Consider the following 17,828-nt stretch of genomic DNA (forward strand, 5'->3'; position numbering starts at 1 on the left):
TGAGAGAGCATGAGGATACATAGAGTGAGAGAGCATGAGGATACAAAGAGTGAGAGAGCATGAGGATACATAGAGTGAGAGAGCATGAGGATACAAAGAGTGAGAGAGCATGAGGATACATAGAGTGAAAGAGCATGAGGATACATAGAGTGAGAGAGCATGAGGATACATAGAGTGAGAGAGCATGAGGATACATAGAGTGAGAGAGCATGACAAAACGGTTCACATTTTCAACAGAAGTTTGTAATCCGCCTCGACCCCGGCGCCTCTCCTCTTCCATCAGCTAGGATATTTTGGAGCGAGCTCTTCTTCTCCATCCTCCTCCTCATCCAACCTTGTGGTTTCCTACCTCCTAATGCACACGTCCTCTGTAGGCCTGGCATCACGACACACGATACAGTGGCGTAGACGTGAAGCACCACAGCTCTGTGTTTGGTTATATTTAGTGAGCCACGGTGACCTCTGCGTCGTCTTGGCCCCCCCGGTGTGAGGCGTCTGCTCTGGGCTGCGGAGAGCTGCTAGATTAGATCAGAGCTCCACTCTGTTTGTTTGTTTTGATTTGGGAGGGGCCGCTCCCCCCCCACACCCACCCACTCTTGTTGTTGTCCCTCCCCAGGATTCCCCCCGAGGGCTCACACACACACACACACACACACCCACACACACACACACACACACACACACACACACACACACACACACACACACACACACACACACACAGACACCAATACACATATACACGCACACACACACACAGATATATACACACACAAACATGCACACACACACACACACACACACACACACACACACACACGCACACAAACACCCATACACATATACACACACACACATGCATACACACACACACACATATACACGCATATACACACACACACACATACACACATACATAAACATACACACACACACAGACACCCCCTACCTACCACACTCTCCCCTGACCCCACACTCACCTTTTTCTAACAAGTCCTCGTCCAGGCATCCTAGATCCTAGCCCCCCCCCCCCAAAAAAAAATATGAGAAGAAGAGAAGAAGAGAGGGCTTAGTGTCCAATCGACCAAATCACAACCAGACCCCCTCATCCTTGGAGCCTCGGACAGCAGCACCACCCAGAACCTTCTAGAACCAGCTCCGAACCCCCGGGCCCCGCTGTAGGCTTCAGGGAGGAAGACAAGATGAAAATAACATCACCCTTTGATGTGTTGGTTGGGTCCCAGGTCCCCCCCCCACTGTAAGGGCGAGGTCTGAGCTGTATAGGTTCAGAGCTGTGCTCCAGGCCATGGGAAGATACTGTTATTCCTGACAGTGTGTCATGCCGGGTGTTTAAACCATGTCTCTGTGGAGTTCCAGCTTGAGTTTGGCATGTCATTAAGACTTTCATTAAAGTCGCAGGAGGTGTACCAAACCGACGGTCGGGGTGGGTTGAGAAGAAGCCGTAACCATGTTGCTCGCCGACCATTTCAACGGCTATGCTTCACGGTTTGAAAACAACACAACTAAGCACTTTTTTGGTTCAGAATGATTAGCCCGAATGCTGTCTTTCTCCGAGGCGACTGGAAAGTGCTGCGGTGTCTGTTGACGGCTGTACTTCTGTCTGTCCTCCTCTTCGGTCCCTCTGTCTGTCCGCCTCTTCTATCCCTCTGTCTGTACTCTTCTATCTCTCTGTTTGACCTTTGTCTGTCCACCTCTTCTGTCCCTCTGTCTTTCTCTCTGTCTGTACTCTTCTATCTCTCTGTTTGACCTTTGTCAGTCCACCTCTTCTGTCTCTGTTTGACCTCCACTCCTTCTCTCTGTCTGTCCCTCTATCTTTCCTCCACTTCTGTCTCTCTGTCTGTCCAACTATTCTGTCCCTCTGTATGTTATTATTACAGCTTATTTCCAGTTACTGCTCTTCCTATAAAGCTATACACCCAACTTCAACAGTTTGCCACGAGGAATACCCCCCCCCCCCCCCCCAGACACACACACACACACACACACACACACACACACACACACACACACACACACACACACACACACACACACACACACACACACACACAACTCCCCCCCTTGACCTCTGCTTCATCTCTCACGAGGCCTGAGGCCGAGGCAGCTTGGCACCAGACAGTTATTCAGACCCTCGGGCTGAGAGAGAGACAGTCAGACACAGAGAGAGAGAGAGAGAGAGAGCGAGAGAGAGAGAGAGAGAGAGAGAGAGAGAGAGAGAGAGAGAGAGAGAGAGAGAGACAGAGTGAGAGAGAGAGAGTGAGGGAAGGAGGGAGAGAGAGAGATAGAGAGAGAGAGAGAGAGAGAGAGAGAGAGAGAGAGAGAGGGAGAGGGAGAGGGAGATGGAGAGAGAGAGATGGAGTGGTGGGGGGTCTGGGAAAGAGAGAGTGAGATAAGAGACGGAGGGGAATGAGTAGGAGGGAGGGGGGAGGGCAGGGGGGATATTTCCTGGTCATTTAGTTATTAACATATTTATTCACTTCACATTTCCCACATATTTTCGAACCAAGTGTGGAGTTTCCTACGTTTGAAAAAAAAACTCTTTTGACAAATTTGATTGAAATATTAAGCCTCGGTCTGACTGGAATTGCATTAAAAACAAAGAAGAGTCATCCATTTTAAAAGTTCTGCAAACTAATTCACCCCTTTGACTACAACTGTTGTCTTTGTAGTTCTTGCTCTCTAAATCTATTCTTTTTGAAACGAGTAAATTTGTTATTCTGTCATAAATTAATTTGGCCTTTTTATTACGTTTCATTTAGTTTCTAATCCCATGAAACAGGAAATAAAAGGCAGAAGCTGTGATTGGATTAACAGCGGACTTTGTAAACACTGACCCTGTGTGACGCACCTCCTTCATAGGGAGGTCCCTCGTAGCAGCAGACCAAGCCGTCTTTAAAGGGAATAAAATAGAAACAACAAGTTGGTGAGGCTCGCTGTGGAGCCTTTGTCATGCGCGGCTGTGTCCATTTTGTTTTTCTTCGTTCCTGCTAGTTTGGGGTTGTCTTTGAGCTTTGCTTTGAGCGATTAGTGGCCAGGACTTCTGAATGAAGACATTTTCGTCGAGTCTTTTGTTCCTCTTTTGAATATTCACCGTCACATCAATTAATGACATGGGGAGTATTAGCTAGGCTATACTGTATATTAAAGGATAATCCATTTGAAAGAAAAAAAATGTATGCATATATATATATATATATATATATATATATATATATATATATATATATATATTTATTTGTATTAATTGTGGAGCAGCTGCTGTATTTTCTAACAAGTAAAATTGAGGGCTCCTTTGCTCCAGATGAGATGGGAGTTTATTGTATCAGACAAGTGATGTCGGTAAGCCATGCCACCAGAGAGAGCGGTATCACCAGAGGCATCGCTCGAAATCTGAGTTGTGCCATTACACTGAGGAGAAGCCCAGTGTCTCGACGAGAGGGAGAAGCAGAGAGACTCGCGGGGAGAGAGAGAGAGACACAGAACGGATTGTTCCGCAATAGACTGACGGACCTTTTAGCCTTATCTTCCTGAGCTTCTCTTACAGAAAACCAAGGAGAGAAGGGAAAGAATGCCCCGCTCTTTCTCTCCCCGCCGCTCTGCCATTCTCTCGTTTCTCCCCGTCGGCCTCGGCCTCCCTACTTCATTTCTTCCTCCCCCTTTGTCCGTTCATCTTAACCCAAGCGCTCCTTTAAAATCCTCTTAACCCCTGCACTCCTTCCTTTGTCCGCCTCCCTCAATATCTCACCTTGATGTTTTAATATCTTGTTTCTCTCCCCTCCCGTCGGCCGTTCCCCGGCTCCCCGGCTCGCTCTTAGGCCTCATTGCCTCTGCAGATTGGTCAGAAGACAAGCGGCTGATACTGTTACACCCTCTCAGCATCCATCCTACCACGCCGATCTGCGCCCGGACCGTACACATCACGGCTGGGGAGGTGACGCGCAAGAAGGGGAGGAGGGGGGTTGCTGGACATTGTGCCCCCCCCCCCCCCCCCCCACACACACACACACACACACACAAACACACACTCCATTTACATTTGCTTGCAAGTGACACATTTGGTGCACGTTTGGATTTCCTGCATGTCACATTGATGTTTCGGTGTGCCTGCCCCGCCCTACCCTACGCATCTCTCAGATTATAGTGCGTACGTACACACACACACACACACATACACACACACACACACACACACACACACACACCACACACACACACACACACACACACACACATGCGCTTAGGCATAAAAAAATATTGATATATATAGACATAGAGAAGACACACACACACACACATTGATCTATTTGGCTGTGGCTCTGACAAAACGGATGATAATTAGATATGAAAGAGCGGCATGCAGGGCGTGGCGCGCGGGCCGCTATGATGCTAACGCACTATTAATGAGATAGGTCTTATCTGCTCTCCTCCCAGGAACTCTGCCTTTGATCGCCCCCGACGCAGTCGACTTAATACAGTTTTGATTGATAGGCAGAGATGACGAGAGAGGAGGAGAGAGAGAGGCGCCGTGGACTGGGGGTTGGTATTGGTGCGGCTTGCGTGTGTGTGTGTGTGTGTGTGTGTGTGTGTTTGTAGTGGGGCGTTATTTCCCCCCGATGCAACCAAAACGATGCCCTTCACATGATGAAATAACTAGCAGTGCTACTTTAACCTCACGGATGCAACTCAGAAACCTGTCATCACACTCTCTTGTGCGTTAAATACTGTGCCTTGGTTGTACACACACACACACACACACACACACACACACACACGCAAGCACACAAACACACACCCACACGCAGACACACACACACACACACACACACACACACACACACACACACACACACACATACACACACAATACACACACACACACACACACACACACACACACACACACACACACACACACACACACACACACACACACACACACACACACACACTCTCTCTCTCCACTGCAGCTGCAGATATAAATTCTCCCAGACAGCCGAAGCGCCCGGCGTATTCAGTCACCGTAAAGCCCAACTATAACTCAGGGCCCCGGAGATCTGGTGACTCAGACGGGGCCGGGGCTGTGCTGCACTGGGCCAGGGCCCGGGCCGGGCCGGGGAGGAGGACGGAGATAAGGCCGTCTCTCTGACTGGATATGAGTTATAGCCCACCCTGGAGGACGATGCTAACAGCGACCGCCTCGGACAAAAACGCACCGCTGCGATAGGTCCACCTAGTGAGTGTACTTCCTTGTAGAGAGGGGGTGCTGGAGGAGGAGGGGGGGGGGGGGGGGGGGGGGGGGGGGGGGGGGTGGAGGAGGTGGGTGGGTGGGCGGGGGTCCCGGGGCAGAGATAACAGCCCCCGCACTGAATAACACCTTGTTTGGGTTGAGGTGTGTGTGTGTGTTCTTGGGTGTGTGTGTGTGTATGTGTGTGTGTGCGCTTTTGTATGTGTGTGTGTACATGTGTGTGTGTGTGTGTGTGTGTGTATGTGTGTGTGTGCGCTTTTGTATGTGTGTGTGTGTACGTGTGTGTGTGTGTGTGTGTGTGTGCGTGTGTGTGTGTGTGTGTGCGTGTTTGTGAGTGTATGTATGCGTGTATTTCTGTGGGTTAGTGGTGTTGAAACAAATCAGCGAGCCCTTACACTAGCCACACTTGTGTGCTTGGGTGTTCATGTACTCACACACACATTGCAGGACGTCCCAGCCACCCCTCCTCTCCCCGTGAGGGGCTGCGTTAGCGGCCCTCCATGCTCCTCGTCCCCTTGTCATGAGTCTGCCTCACGGTGCAGCGGCGGGCGGAATTAAAGAAGCCATACTGCTGCCACACGTCACCCACCATATATTACCATGACAACAACGCGGGGGGAATAACCCGCACGCCCTCAAGTCCCCCCCCCCCCCCCCCCCCCCCCCCCACGTTCCTCTATCCAGTCTACACCGGCGCTTCCCCGTCAGGTGAGCAGATCGATCAACGTGACAGGCACACTTCAGGACTCCAGATCAATCATGGGAACAAAGGAGGGCGAGGGCACCGAGCCGGCAGCGCTGGCCGTACGCAGATTAGGACAAACAGTTTGTGTTCTGGATGAGTCAGGTCTATGCAGCCCCCCCCCCCCCGCCCGCCACCCCCGGTGTAACCTCTGCTGTCCTGTACAAAACTTCCCAACCTCCTTGGTGACTTCCGGCGCTGCGGCACACAATGTACACACACACACACACACACACACACACACACACACACACACACACATTTGGCACACAGGATTTGTGACACCAACGTAATGTCGATCCGACTGCTGAAAAAAAAAAGAAGGTGTGATTTAGCCGGGAGGCGGGGTCGGTATTGATGAGAAGGGGGACCACGTTTTGTCGTGGGCCCGGCCCGTCAGGCCCGGTGTGGGAGAACAGGGGCACATGGTGGAACCCTAGCAGCACGTCACGGAGACACTCCCCCCCCTCCCCCCACCCTGAGGTGGGGGGAGGGGGGGGGGGGTGGAGACAGAGGAGAGGGTGGGGCGAGGGAGGGGGTTAGATGATAAGGGTGGGAAGAACTGATAGAGCGGAAGAAACCGTGTGGAGAAGGGAATGATTAAAAACGGCAATCACCCGTTGGCCTGATAAAGCCAGCCGTCGTTAATTGGAAGCAACTCGTGGGATACGGCCGGATTATACTCCTCTGTATTGTTCTCTCCTCGTTCCTTCCTCTCCTTTTTTCTATCTTTCTTCCTTATTCTGTGGGCATTTCTGCTGGAGAGATGCATGGCATCTTTTAAGCGATTAAAAAAGTGGACAAAAAACATCTATAGTATATATAAACGTCGTATTTTTCAGTCTTTATGGGGCGCGGCGTTCCCAATAAAGAGGGATTCTCCGGCTCGTCGGTGGCTATACTGTAACGCCGGCCTGTCGTCCCCGGGCTGGAGGGAAACAGAGATTGTGGGAGGATGAATGGCTTCATGACGAACTGAGAGCGAGGGGAGAGAAATGTCCCCCCCAAAAAGATGTGATGGAGTCGGAGATGGAGACAGAGGGGAGATGAGGTATGGGTTCACTTTGAGTGATTCAGGTTCAGGGGACGGAGGGCGTTGAAGTGCTGGTGGTGGGGGTGGCGGTGATGAAGGGGTTGGCGGGTTGTGCACATGGTAGATGGGTGGTGGTCCATAAACAAAGGCCTGACAGTCGACCCATCACCCCGACAGGTCTCGCCGGTGCTGCCTAGATAAAGCAGGGGGTGGCTGCCTCCTGTATCAACACCATCCATCATCTCTCTTCCACCCACGTTGCTCCAACCCAACACGTCCTCCACCAGACACATCCGCCTGTTCACTCCCTCCCCTCCACCTGCCCCCCTCTGCCAACCACAGACGTGCCAGTCACAGCTTTCCAACTCTTTCTCTTTTCAATTGCTTTTGCTGTAGATGGGCATGTTAAATGCTTTCTGCACTGCATCACCTTTCATGTGTGTGTGTGTGTGTGTGTGTGTGTGTGTGTGTGTGTGTGTGTGTGTGTGTGTGTGTGTGTGTGTGTGTGTGTTTGAGGGGATTTTCCTCTGGATTGGTCTGAGGTCAACTGGATTTGAAAGCCCACATTGTCTAGATTGTGTAGATGCTTAACCTCCTGTGTGAGGCGTGATGTTTAATATACAGTTTATCGAGAGGACGGAGCACGTATTATTCCTCTATTGCAGCGGAAGAGCGTTTCTGTTCAGACCGGAAACCTGAGCTTGTCCATTCAAATAATTTTGATATTAAATTGATAATACATGTTTTTATTATATTCTGAAGCATATTTGAAGGATACTTTCACAAATTAAAATGTTTTAATTCGTTATAGAAACGAAGGTAATCCCAGCCAAACAAATTCCCGAAAACATTAAACCCTTTTTTATTTGCTGATTGGTTGTTGTTGGTTTATTTTGAGTGGCTTAATGGTGCTTCCAGAGCTCCACCACATTACACCCTAAAGTAGTTGAAATGCTATGCTTCTTTTGTGTGCCTTCATTTTGTTTTAGTCATTTTGTGAAGCGGTAATGTGGATGAACAGTGTCAGCAGCGCTGAGTGGCACCATTGTTTCTCGGACACTGTTTGAATATGTTTTGCCCGTCAAAAGAGACAAAGTGAGGGCTGTAACAAGGTTCAGCGTGAGAGGCGTTTCCTCAATGGGACAAAATATTAAGAACTGTAATCCGAGCTATTTCCGGCTCCCCATGAAAATGACCCTTCAGACCACCATTGTTCCCTCCTCACGTTGGGGTTTTGTATGAGCATCGCCTCTTCTTTGTTGTAAATGGACGCTATGGAAATTATGCAAATGGAGATTGGCACTCTGAAGAAACAATGTTGACATCTCCCATCCTCACTGCCCCCTAAGTACAAACATGGACAGACGGAAACACACACACACACACACACACACACACACACACACACACACACACACACACACACACACACACACACACACACACACACACACACACAGGAAAACACGCACACATCCTAGAGCCACACCACTCAGTAAGGCTTTGGCCCAGTTTTGCCTCAGTCTGTCTCCATTGACTGTCTCTTAAAAATACTTTTTAACAATTGCACACATCTGGCCAGAGAGAGAGAGAGAGAGAGAGAGAGAGAGAGAGAGAGAGAGAGAGAGAGAGAGAGAGAGAGAGAGAGAGAGAGAGAGAGAGAGAGAGAGAGAGAGAGAGAGAGAGAGAGAGAGAGAGAGAGAGAGAGAGAGAGAGAGAGAGAGAGAGTTAGACAGAGAGAGAGAGAGAGAGAGAGAGAGAGAGAGAGAGAGAGAGAGAGAGAGAGAGAGAAGGAGCGCTCGCTGAGACCGACTGCTGTCAGCCACGTGTCACATGCCACCGCTGGGCCTGTGCGATTTGGAAGAATGAAACGAAGGCGAGAGCGGGGAAACACCCAAAGTGTGTCACAATGTTCCTCTTGTAGGAACCGATTGTCCCATAGATACACGGGACACACTTCCAATGTCCCAGGGGTTTTTATGAATAAGGATATCAAAGTGAAACAGAAGCTGCTGGACTGGTTCCTTGCTGCTGACCCAATCTCCTGAAGGCCAGCAAGTGAAAATTGTGGTCCATTATAAGAAGGCGTTACGGTAGAGCAGCCAGATTTGTGGCGGCGCTGTGAGGCAAGAGAGACACAAGAATATGTGGACCATTTTAAAAAAAATGGAGTTAGGAGACGGAGTTCTACCCCTTTGCGTTGGATAATGAGAGATTATACAAGTGCTGATATGAGAGCGTCTCTAAGCAGCCAGAACAGCCTGGGGGGGGGGGGGGGGGATGGAACATCATGACAGAGAGCATTAAGACCATCCATTAGTTCTTGCCTCAAGTTCTTCTTCCTGTTTGTGGTTAGCGTGGGGGCATAGCTAGCTGTGGTCACCCATCGCTTGACCTCCACCCAGATCGTTCAACAACCCCGCCCCCGAACCCAACCCCGCCACCAAAGTCACCACCACCACCACCACCACCTGTGTATCCACTGATTCAGGGTTCAACCAGAGCCTTTAAGTATATAAAAAACTAAAAATCAATCTGAATCTCTTAAGTATGCTAACTACTTTGTTCTGGGTGCGTCCGGGCCTCCCTCTCTTTCTACCTCTCTCTCTCCCTCTGACCCGGTCTGGTGTGTGCCACGGCCATTGATGGATGACACTGTACGACAGCATGACAGGATGTTGATGCAGCCCTTTCATGTGACTACCAAGACGACTGTGTTTACTCATAGAGAGGACACACATGAATGCCAGTGTGCTTCGCCGATTGGTGGACGATGAGCTCACTTTAATGATGATGATGTGTAGTCACGCGCGGCCCAAAGGGAGCGCTCGCACGTTCACATCTCCCTCCACCCGCCATTAGCCCAACGCTCACCTATTGACCTGCTCCTCCTTAATGGCTCTCCCTTGATGTGGGCACGAGGACAGGATGTGATGTCATCGATGGCCAAACTGGCAGTGACTCAACAAGCTTTGCGAAGTTTGTGTGTGTGTGTGTGTGCATGTGTGTGTGTGCGTGTGTGGCTGTGTGGCTGTGTGTGTGCAGTGTGAACAAGGTTCCTTGATTGGGTGACATGGAGGATGCGAGATGTTTGGGGTCATGTGAACAGACTCCCCCGTTCCCCTAACAACCTTCTGAGAGGCTAACACAAGATGGCCCCCGGAGGTCAGGTGACCAAGGGGTGAACAGGGCACCTTCTCTGTTGACCGCAAAACTTCCCCAATCTGTAAACAACTCTCACCCCCTGATCCCCCTCCGCCAACCCCACCACCACCTCCACCACCTCCACCACCTCCACCACCAGTGTCTCCCCACTTCCTGAATGTGTTACCTAAAGGGCCAGTCAGCACGGTTGACCATGTAATAAGGGCCATTGTGGTGGTCGTTTATATTCAGTACCCCCCCCCCCCCCCCCCCCTCCATAAGAAGTGATGTTGAGGGCTAATCTAAGCCACATCTGGCCGTTCGTACTACAGTTTGTGTTCCCAGCCCAAAGCCTTTGCCAAACATGCTAAGGTGTGTAGGGACCAGGCAGGCCCACTGACCAGGGGTCATGGGGCCCAGGCGGGGGGTGGGAGAGGAGGAGGGGTGGGGCGGGGCGTGGCGGCGGTGCTAGGGGGTTAAATCTGGATGTTCGAGTCACAGAGTTCAGGTTGCATGATAAACAAACACAGAGTAGCCAGGGCAAGAGGTTTCGTAAGTTAAGTAAATTTGTTACAATTTGCAGAAGTAACCTAATTTTCAGGGAAAACAAATGGCTGAATTTTAATTGGACGATATAGCTGTGGAGTTGCCGGCTGGAACAGCGGCAAAATAAGTTGGGACGGATTGAAGGAATAATGGCTTGAGTAGGCTGTTGCCGTGGCGATTTGAAACTGACCTTTTTATACAATGTATAATGAATATATAATGAGAAAGCAGTGAAGGCCTCAGAGTGATAGAGACAATTCACCACAGTTGTTTTCCATTAGCTAAGGCTTTTAAAAATCATACAGTTCAACATAAAATTCAGGCTGACATAATGTTGTGTATTAAGTATGTTAATGTGTGTTACATTTGATTGAACTGGATCCAGAGCTTGACAGTGTGATAGTGAGAGCAGCAGAAAAGGTCTGTCAAGAAGCTTTCACAATAAGAGCGCAATCAAAGAAACTGTCTCCAGTCCATTCCTTAAATCATCACTTTCAGAGTCTTGGTTCTGTCTCTCCCCAGTAATGCTAAGAGGCCCTTAAAGAGTAACTAAACACTGCAATGTAAACTCAGAAAGCACCAAACACAATTAGTGTCACTCCATGGTTTGTATAGAAAGTGACATCACCTGGCACAGTTTCAGCCAATCAGAAAAAGCTTTTGCAGGAACCCCGGTTGCAACAGAAATGGAACTGTCACTGAGGATTCATCTGAATGTTTGGTTGCTCTTTTTGTGCTGACATGAGGGAGGCTTGAAAAGAAAGTTAACAAAACACAAAGAGTAGAAGGGGAACAGATCCTATGCAGGAAATTATTGTTTATATCTTCATCTATTTCTTCAAACTGTAACTTCATTTTTTCAACAGGCTTTGTGCCAACGTCCCCTTCGGAGGGTCTGTCTCCTCTTTATCTTATGTTCCAAATACTTTCATTTCAACACGGTTTGCTGTTTAATGTGAGTCTTCTCCTTGACATGTGCATCTCTTGGTATGCGTGTGTTTGTATATATTCAAGCTGTGTTCTAGCATGTATTATGTTGTTACAATAACATTTATACATTTATTTCATGTAACATTTATCTATGATGTTGGACAAGGATTATCATTGTTTAAACAAAATCAACTACTGCTAAGCTCTGCTGCCAGTTCAGGTGTGTGTGTACGTCGTTGTGTGCGTGAATGTGTGTGTGGTGTGTGTGTGTGTGTGTGTGTGTGTGTGTGTGTGTGTGTGTGTGTGTGTGTGTGTGTGTGTGTGTGTGTGTGTGTGTATGCGTGCATTTGCACGTTAGTGTTTTAATGCTTGTGTAAATGTACATATGCAAACCCTTATAAACAGTGTTTTATGAAAACTGGCAGAGTGCCCATCAGATACCGGGAGGCAGAATGGAGGAGAAAGCGGGGGGAGGGAAGAATGTGAGTTATGAACAGGAAGTATAGGAGTTGTCTCTCTTGATGTTTTTTTTTCCCTACTAAAAGGCCTTTTAATGGCTTTGCATTTGCATTGCATTGAATCTACGCACATAATGCTGACAACTTGCTGCCATCAATGAAGCAACTGAATAACTTCTAGGAACGGCGGTAAATGAAACTAGACATCATTATCACTGTGAGAGGCCTTGGGTTTTCTGATTGTGTTGTGTTGTTTGTTCTAGAGGTATTGGCTGTTCTGCTCAGTCCATATTGCGTGTGTGCAGAGTGTCTCTGGTCCTCGGTGTCTCTGGTCCTCAGTGTCTCTGGTCCTCAGTGTCTCTGGTCCTCAGTGTCTCTGGTCCTCAGTCTGGTCCTCAGTGTCTCTGGTCCTCAGTGTCTCTGGTCCTCAGTGTCTCTGGTCCTCAGTCTGGTCCTCAGTCTGGTCCTCAGTGTCTCTGGTCCTCAGTGTCTCTGGTCCTCAGTGTCTCTGGTCCTCAGTCTGGTCCTCAGTCTGGTCCTCAGTGTCTCTGGTCCTCAGTGTCTCTGGTCCTCAGTGTCTCTGGTCCTCAGTCTGGTCCTCAGTTTGGTCCTCAGTGTCTCTGGTCCTCAGTGTCTCTGGTCCTCAGTCTGGTCCTCAGTGTCTCTGGTCCTTAGCGTCTCTGGTCCTCAGTCTGGTCCTCAGTGTCTCTGGTCCTCAGTGTCTCTGGTCCTCAGTGTCTCTGGTCCTCAGTCTCTCTGGTCCTCAGTGTCTCTGGTCCTCAGTGTCTCTGGTCCTTAGTGTCTCTGGTCCTCAGTGTCTCTGGTCCTCAGTGTCTCTGGTCCTCAGTCTCTCTGGTCCTCAGTGTCTCTGGTCCTCAGTCTGGTCCTCAGTCTGGTCCTCAGTGTCTCTGGTCCTCAGTGTCTCTGGTCCTCAGTGTCTCTGGTCCTCAGTCTGGTCCTCAGTTTGGTCCTCAGTGTCTCTGGTCCTCAGTGTCTCTGGTCCTCAGTCTGGTCCTCAGTGTCTCTGGTCCTTAGTGTCTCTGGTCCTCAGTCTGGTCCTCAGTGTCTCTGGTCCTCAGTGTCTCTGGTCCTCAGTGTCTCTGGTCCTCAGTCTCTCTGGTCCTCAGTGTCTCTGGTCCTCAGTGTCTCTGGTCCTTAGTGTCTCTGGTCCTCAGTGTCTCTGGTCCTCAGTGTCTCTGGTCCTCAGTCTCTCTGGTCCTCAGTGTCTCTGGTCCTCAGTCTGGTCCTCAGTCTGGTCCTCAGTGTCTCTGGTCCTCAGTGTCTCTGGTCCTCAGTGTCTCTGGTCCTCAGTGTCTCTGGTCCTCAGTCTGGTCCTCAGTGTCTCTGGTCCTCAGTGTCTCTGGTCCTCAGTGTCTCTGGTCCTCATTCTGGTCCTCAGTGTCTCTGGTCCTCAGTCTCTCTGGTCCTCAGTGTCTCTGGTCCTCAGTCTGGTCCTCAGTCTGGTCCTCAGTGTCTCTGGTCCTCAGTGTCTCTGGTCCTCAGTGTCTCTGGTCCTCAGTGTCTCTGGTCCTCAGTCTGGTCCTCAGTGTCTCTGGTCCTCAGTGTCTCTGGTCCTCATTCTGGTCCTCAGTGTCTCTGGTCCTCAGTGTCTCTGGTCCTCAGTGTCTCTGGTCCTCAGTGTGCCTTTGATCCACAATGAATGTGTGGTCCACAGTGTCGGTGGTCCACAGTGTATCAGTGGTCCTACTCATGTTCTGGTTAGTCATTACTGTGCCCAGGTTGTGTTATCAGATTCTGAGCCACCTTGAGTGTTGGTGGCCCTGTTGGTCCCTTTATCATCACTAATGTAATCTCCCGCGTTCTCTCTACGTTCCCCAGCAACACAACCCCCCAAAGACTGGGTCTGATATGAACGAGAAAAAAACAATGCCACAACTTGGCCTGTTCCCTCCCGGGCCATCTATCCCCCTATCTCCTATCTCGGTCCTACTCTCGCTCTCTCTTAATTCAGTACGAGAGACAGAATACATATCTACAGTCCCCTCTGAGTGTGAAAATGCTTTCTACCAGCCGTTGGCGGTCGTTTTTATTTTTTTCGACTTCCTCAGCATTTCCCATATTTATATTCTTGACTTCTGTGTTTTTGAAGATTGAGGGAAGTACTGCGGTGTTGACTTGACGAGGACTGTGCCCTAGATCAGCTCAATCTCTCATTTACCACCCCCGCCCTCGCCCTCTCTGTCAATTCTTTTCGTCACTCCGGGAGACAAATGTGCATCGACGACGAACACCCCCCCCCCCCCCCCCCCCACCCCCCCCCCCCCCCCCTCATCCCCCGCCCCGCGTGCCCACCGGCTCCCTAAAACTCCAGTTCCCCGTTGCCTTTGAAGTGCTGCGTGCAGAATGGAGATTCTTTGCATGGTAAATTCGCCCCGTTACCCACAGCGTATCCATTACACAAGTTTAAAGAATAACCGGGGAGTCGTTTTGCAAAGGGCCCTTTTTTCTCTCACTTCACAACCAATTTCTCTGTGTTTTTTGAACTTGGGCCATCATGAGCCATGTAATCTGTAAATTGGTACGCCCCCCAAACCGCCACCCCCACCCCCCCTCTTTCTCCAACACTCCTCGCTATGCCAAACGAGCCGCGTTTGATGTGCAAATATTTTGCTCATTACAAGTTAATTTTATTGTTATAGTTCTGCAAATGTTTCCCGGGGTCACACTGTTGAAAGTTTCTGGAAGAAGTGAGAGAAGAGGGAGGAGGGAGAGCAGCGAATTAGTGAATGGAGCGGGCTCTCTGATGGCATGGAAACGCTCATTTGAGGAGCTGTAGAAGGGGGCTCTCTTTCCTCACCTCCCAGCTCCCTTTAGGGAAGCTGTGGGTGGGTTCACTAAACAGGGTGGGTTTGGCCAGGCTGGTAACTAGCCAGGGTGGGTTAAGGCCAGGCTGGTTACTAGCCAGGCTGGGTTCTAGCCAGGCTGGTTACTAGCCAGGGTGGGTTCTAGGCAGGCTGGTTACTAGCCAGGGTGGGTTCTAGGCAGGCTGGTTACTAGCCAGGGTGGGTTCTAGCCAGTCTGGTTACTAGCCAGGGTCGGTTCACAAGCAACGGTTGGTTTTAGCCTGGCTAGTTACTAGCCAGGATGGATTCATTAGCCAGGTGGGTAACATTAGCCAGGCTGGCTACTATCCAGGGTGGTAACACTAAGCAGGGTAGTTACTAGCGAGGGTTGGTTCTAGCCAGGCTTGTTCCTAGCCAGGGTGGGTTCACCAGCCAGAGTGGTTTCAGTAGCCAGGGTTGATTCTAGCCAGGCTGGTTACACAAGGCAGGCTGGTAACAATAGCGTTGGTGGCTACTAGCCAGGGTGGTTTCTGTAGCCAGGGGAGGTGGGGAGCAGGGCTCTCAGTCTCTTGATCTGCTCACAGGAGGATGAGAACCTGCAGGTTGATTTGTCGTGATTGTTTCAGCAACACATCTAATCTCTTCAGACCGAGACATCTCTGTAGCACTCTGGCATGACGATCGTTTGTTTATTTGCCTTAATCTTTCATACACTGGTTGTTCAGAACGTTTAACAGACTGCTAAGTGTTTGTGAATCAAATATATGAGAAGGGAACTATGAAAAGTGAGAAACTCTTCGGGAGATAAAATAATGAATTTCAGTGACGAGTCCCTTTTCAGTGTGTACTTACAAATTAAAGCATTCTTAAAGCTCCTTGTGCAGCACTGAGGTAAAACCCTGATGACGAAGGGGAACAATAGAGTCTGAAGTCTGATTTCTATTCAACTCCTTTTGACATTTTTCAAAGCTGATTAATCCCTTGATTTAGATAAATGGAATATTTCACGTCTGTATTTTTTCTCTTCTTCTGCCAATATTCTTCTAGGATATCAAAAATAATTCAGTTGAGGGAAAAACGTAGCCGTGCTATTTCATTATTCCACTTTATCCTGCCTCGGCATTCCGTGAACACAGCCAGGCTTAATATTAAGATATCTTGTTCTTGTATTCTCTTTGAGTCGGTCTTCTCAAACACGTTTTTAATTACTCTTTAAATGGCGGCGCGCGGTCCGCAAACATTCCCCCAGCCCCAATGGCTCCCCTCCCTTTACGGTCGCTTTTCATCTGGGCAGAGATAGCGCCCCGTCGACGCCCTCTCCCGCTCCTCTTTTGATCCCCTCTCTCGTCACGTTCCGTGGTCACGCAAAGAAAATTGTGTTGGACTGTGTTCTCTAATACCATCAATGCTAAATAAACTTTGTTGACAACAATGGCTGCCGGCGAAGCGCCGTCTGCCCGACAACAGAGAGGGAGAGCCAACAGGTTCAAAGGCAATGTATCACTCTGCTTTGTGGCTCCTTCATTATTCATCCTTCTGTCTCTACCTCTCATCCCTCTTTTCTCCTCTCCTCTGCTCGCCCGGGCGCCTGTTTTATTTCCCCCCCCCTTTCTTTCTTTCTTTGCCTCCCTTTTGTCCGTTAAACTGCTACATGGTTTGGATACAGAGGCTTATTAGCTGTTGAGTTTAATTAAAAAAGGCCATTCATATGAAAATGGGTGTCTGATAGCGATTGCTGTACCCAGCAGCTTCTTCTGCTACTTTTAATTAGACGACCGCTTGATTGACATCTTGCCTACTGGCTGGCTGCAGCCAACACTCGCTCTGCGTGTGTTTGTGTGTGCGTGTGTGTGTGTGTGTGTGTGTGTGCGTGTGGGCACTTTAATGCAAGCATGTGTGTGAGTACGTCTGCATGCATGTGTGCATGTGTGTGGTCTATATCAATGGAAACATACGCAGGGCCTTTGCACAAATACCTGCGCTAAGGTCAGGTTGGTATGAAAGCAGGAGCTCCGCCACATCAAAGTTGACTTTGTCGTCATGAGCTAATTATCCACACAGGGGCAGAGTCTGCCCAGCTGTCACTCACGTCTGCCCTGTCGAGTGGAACAGTCAGTCAGTAGTAAGGCTGGGTCTCTCAGTTCCTCAGCCCATAGAGCTGCTGACCCAGTAAAACCAGCTCCCTGCCCTCTCCACCACCACCCCCACCACCACCTTAACACCGCCACCAAAACCATCACCTCTTCTATCACTCAACCATCACCTCCACCATCATTACCACCACCATCACCGCCAGTACATCCACCAGCACTACTACTATCGCCCGCAACAGCAGCACCACCACCACCACCACCACCACCACCACCACCACCACCACCACCGCAACCCAATCACCCCATCACCACCACTACCGACCTCCCTGCCTTTATTTCTTTCTTTCTCTCCCTCTCTACCCTCTCTCTCTCTCTCTCCCCCCTTCTCTCTCTCTCTCTCTCTCTCTCTCTCTCTCCCTCCCTCTCTCTCTCTCTCTCCCTCTCTACCCTCTCTCTCCTCTCTCTCTCTCTCTCTCTCTCTCTCTCTCTCTCTCTCTCTCTCTCTCTCTCTCTCTCTCTCCCTCTTTCTCTCTCCCTCTCTCTCTCTCTCTCTCTCTCTCTCTCCCCCCCCCCCTCTCTCTCTCTCCCCCCCCCCTCTCTCTCTCTCTCTCTCTCTCTCTCTCTCTCTCTCTCTCTCTCTCTCTCTCTCCCCCCCCCTCTCTCTCTCTCCCCCCCCCCCTCTCTCTCTCTCTCTCTCTCTCTCTCTCTCTCTCTCTCTCTCTCTCTCTCTCTCTCTCTCTCTCTCCCTCTCCCTCTCCCTCTCTCTCCCTCTCTCTCCCCTGAGGAGAGGGCTGTCTCTCTCATCAGGTTTC

The sequence above is a fragment of the Gadus morhua genome, chromosome 13 (assembly GCF_902167405.1).
Source record: "Gadus morhua chromosome 13, gadMor3.0, whole genome shotgun sequence".
Classification (NCBI taxonomy): domain Eukaryota; kingdom Metazoa; phylum Chordata; class Actinopteri; order Gadiformes; family Gadidae; genus Gadus; species Gadus morhua.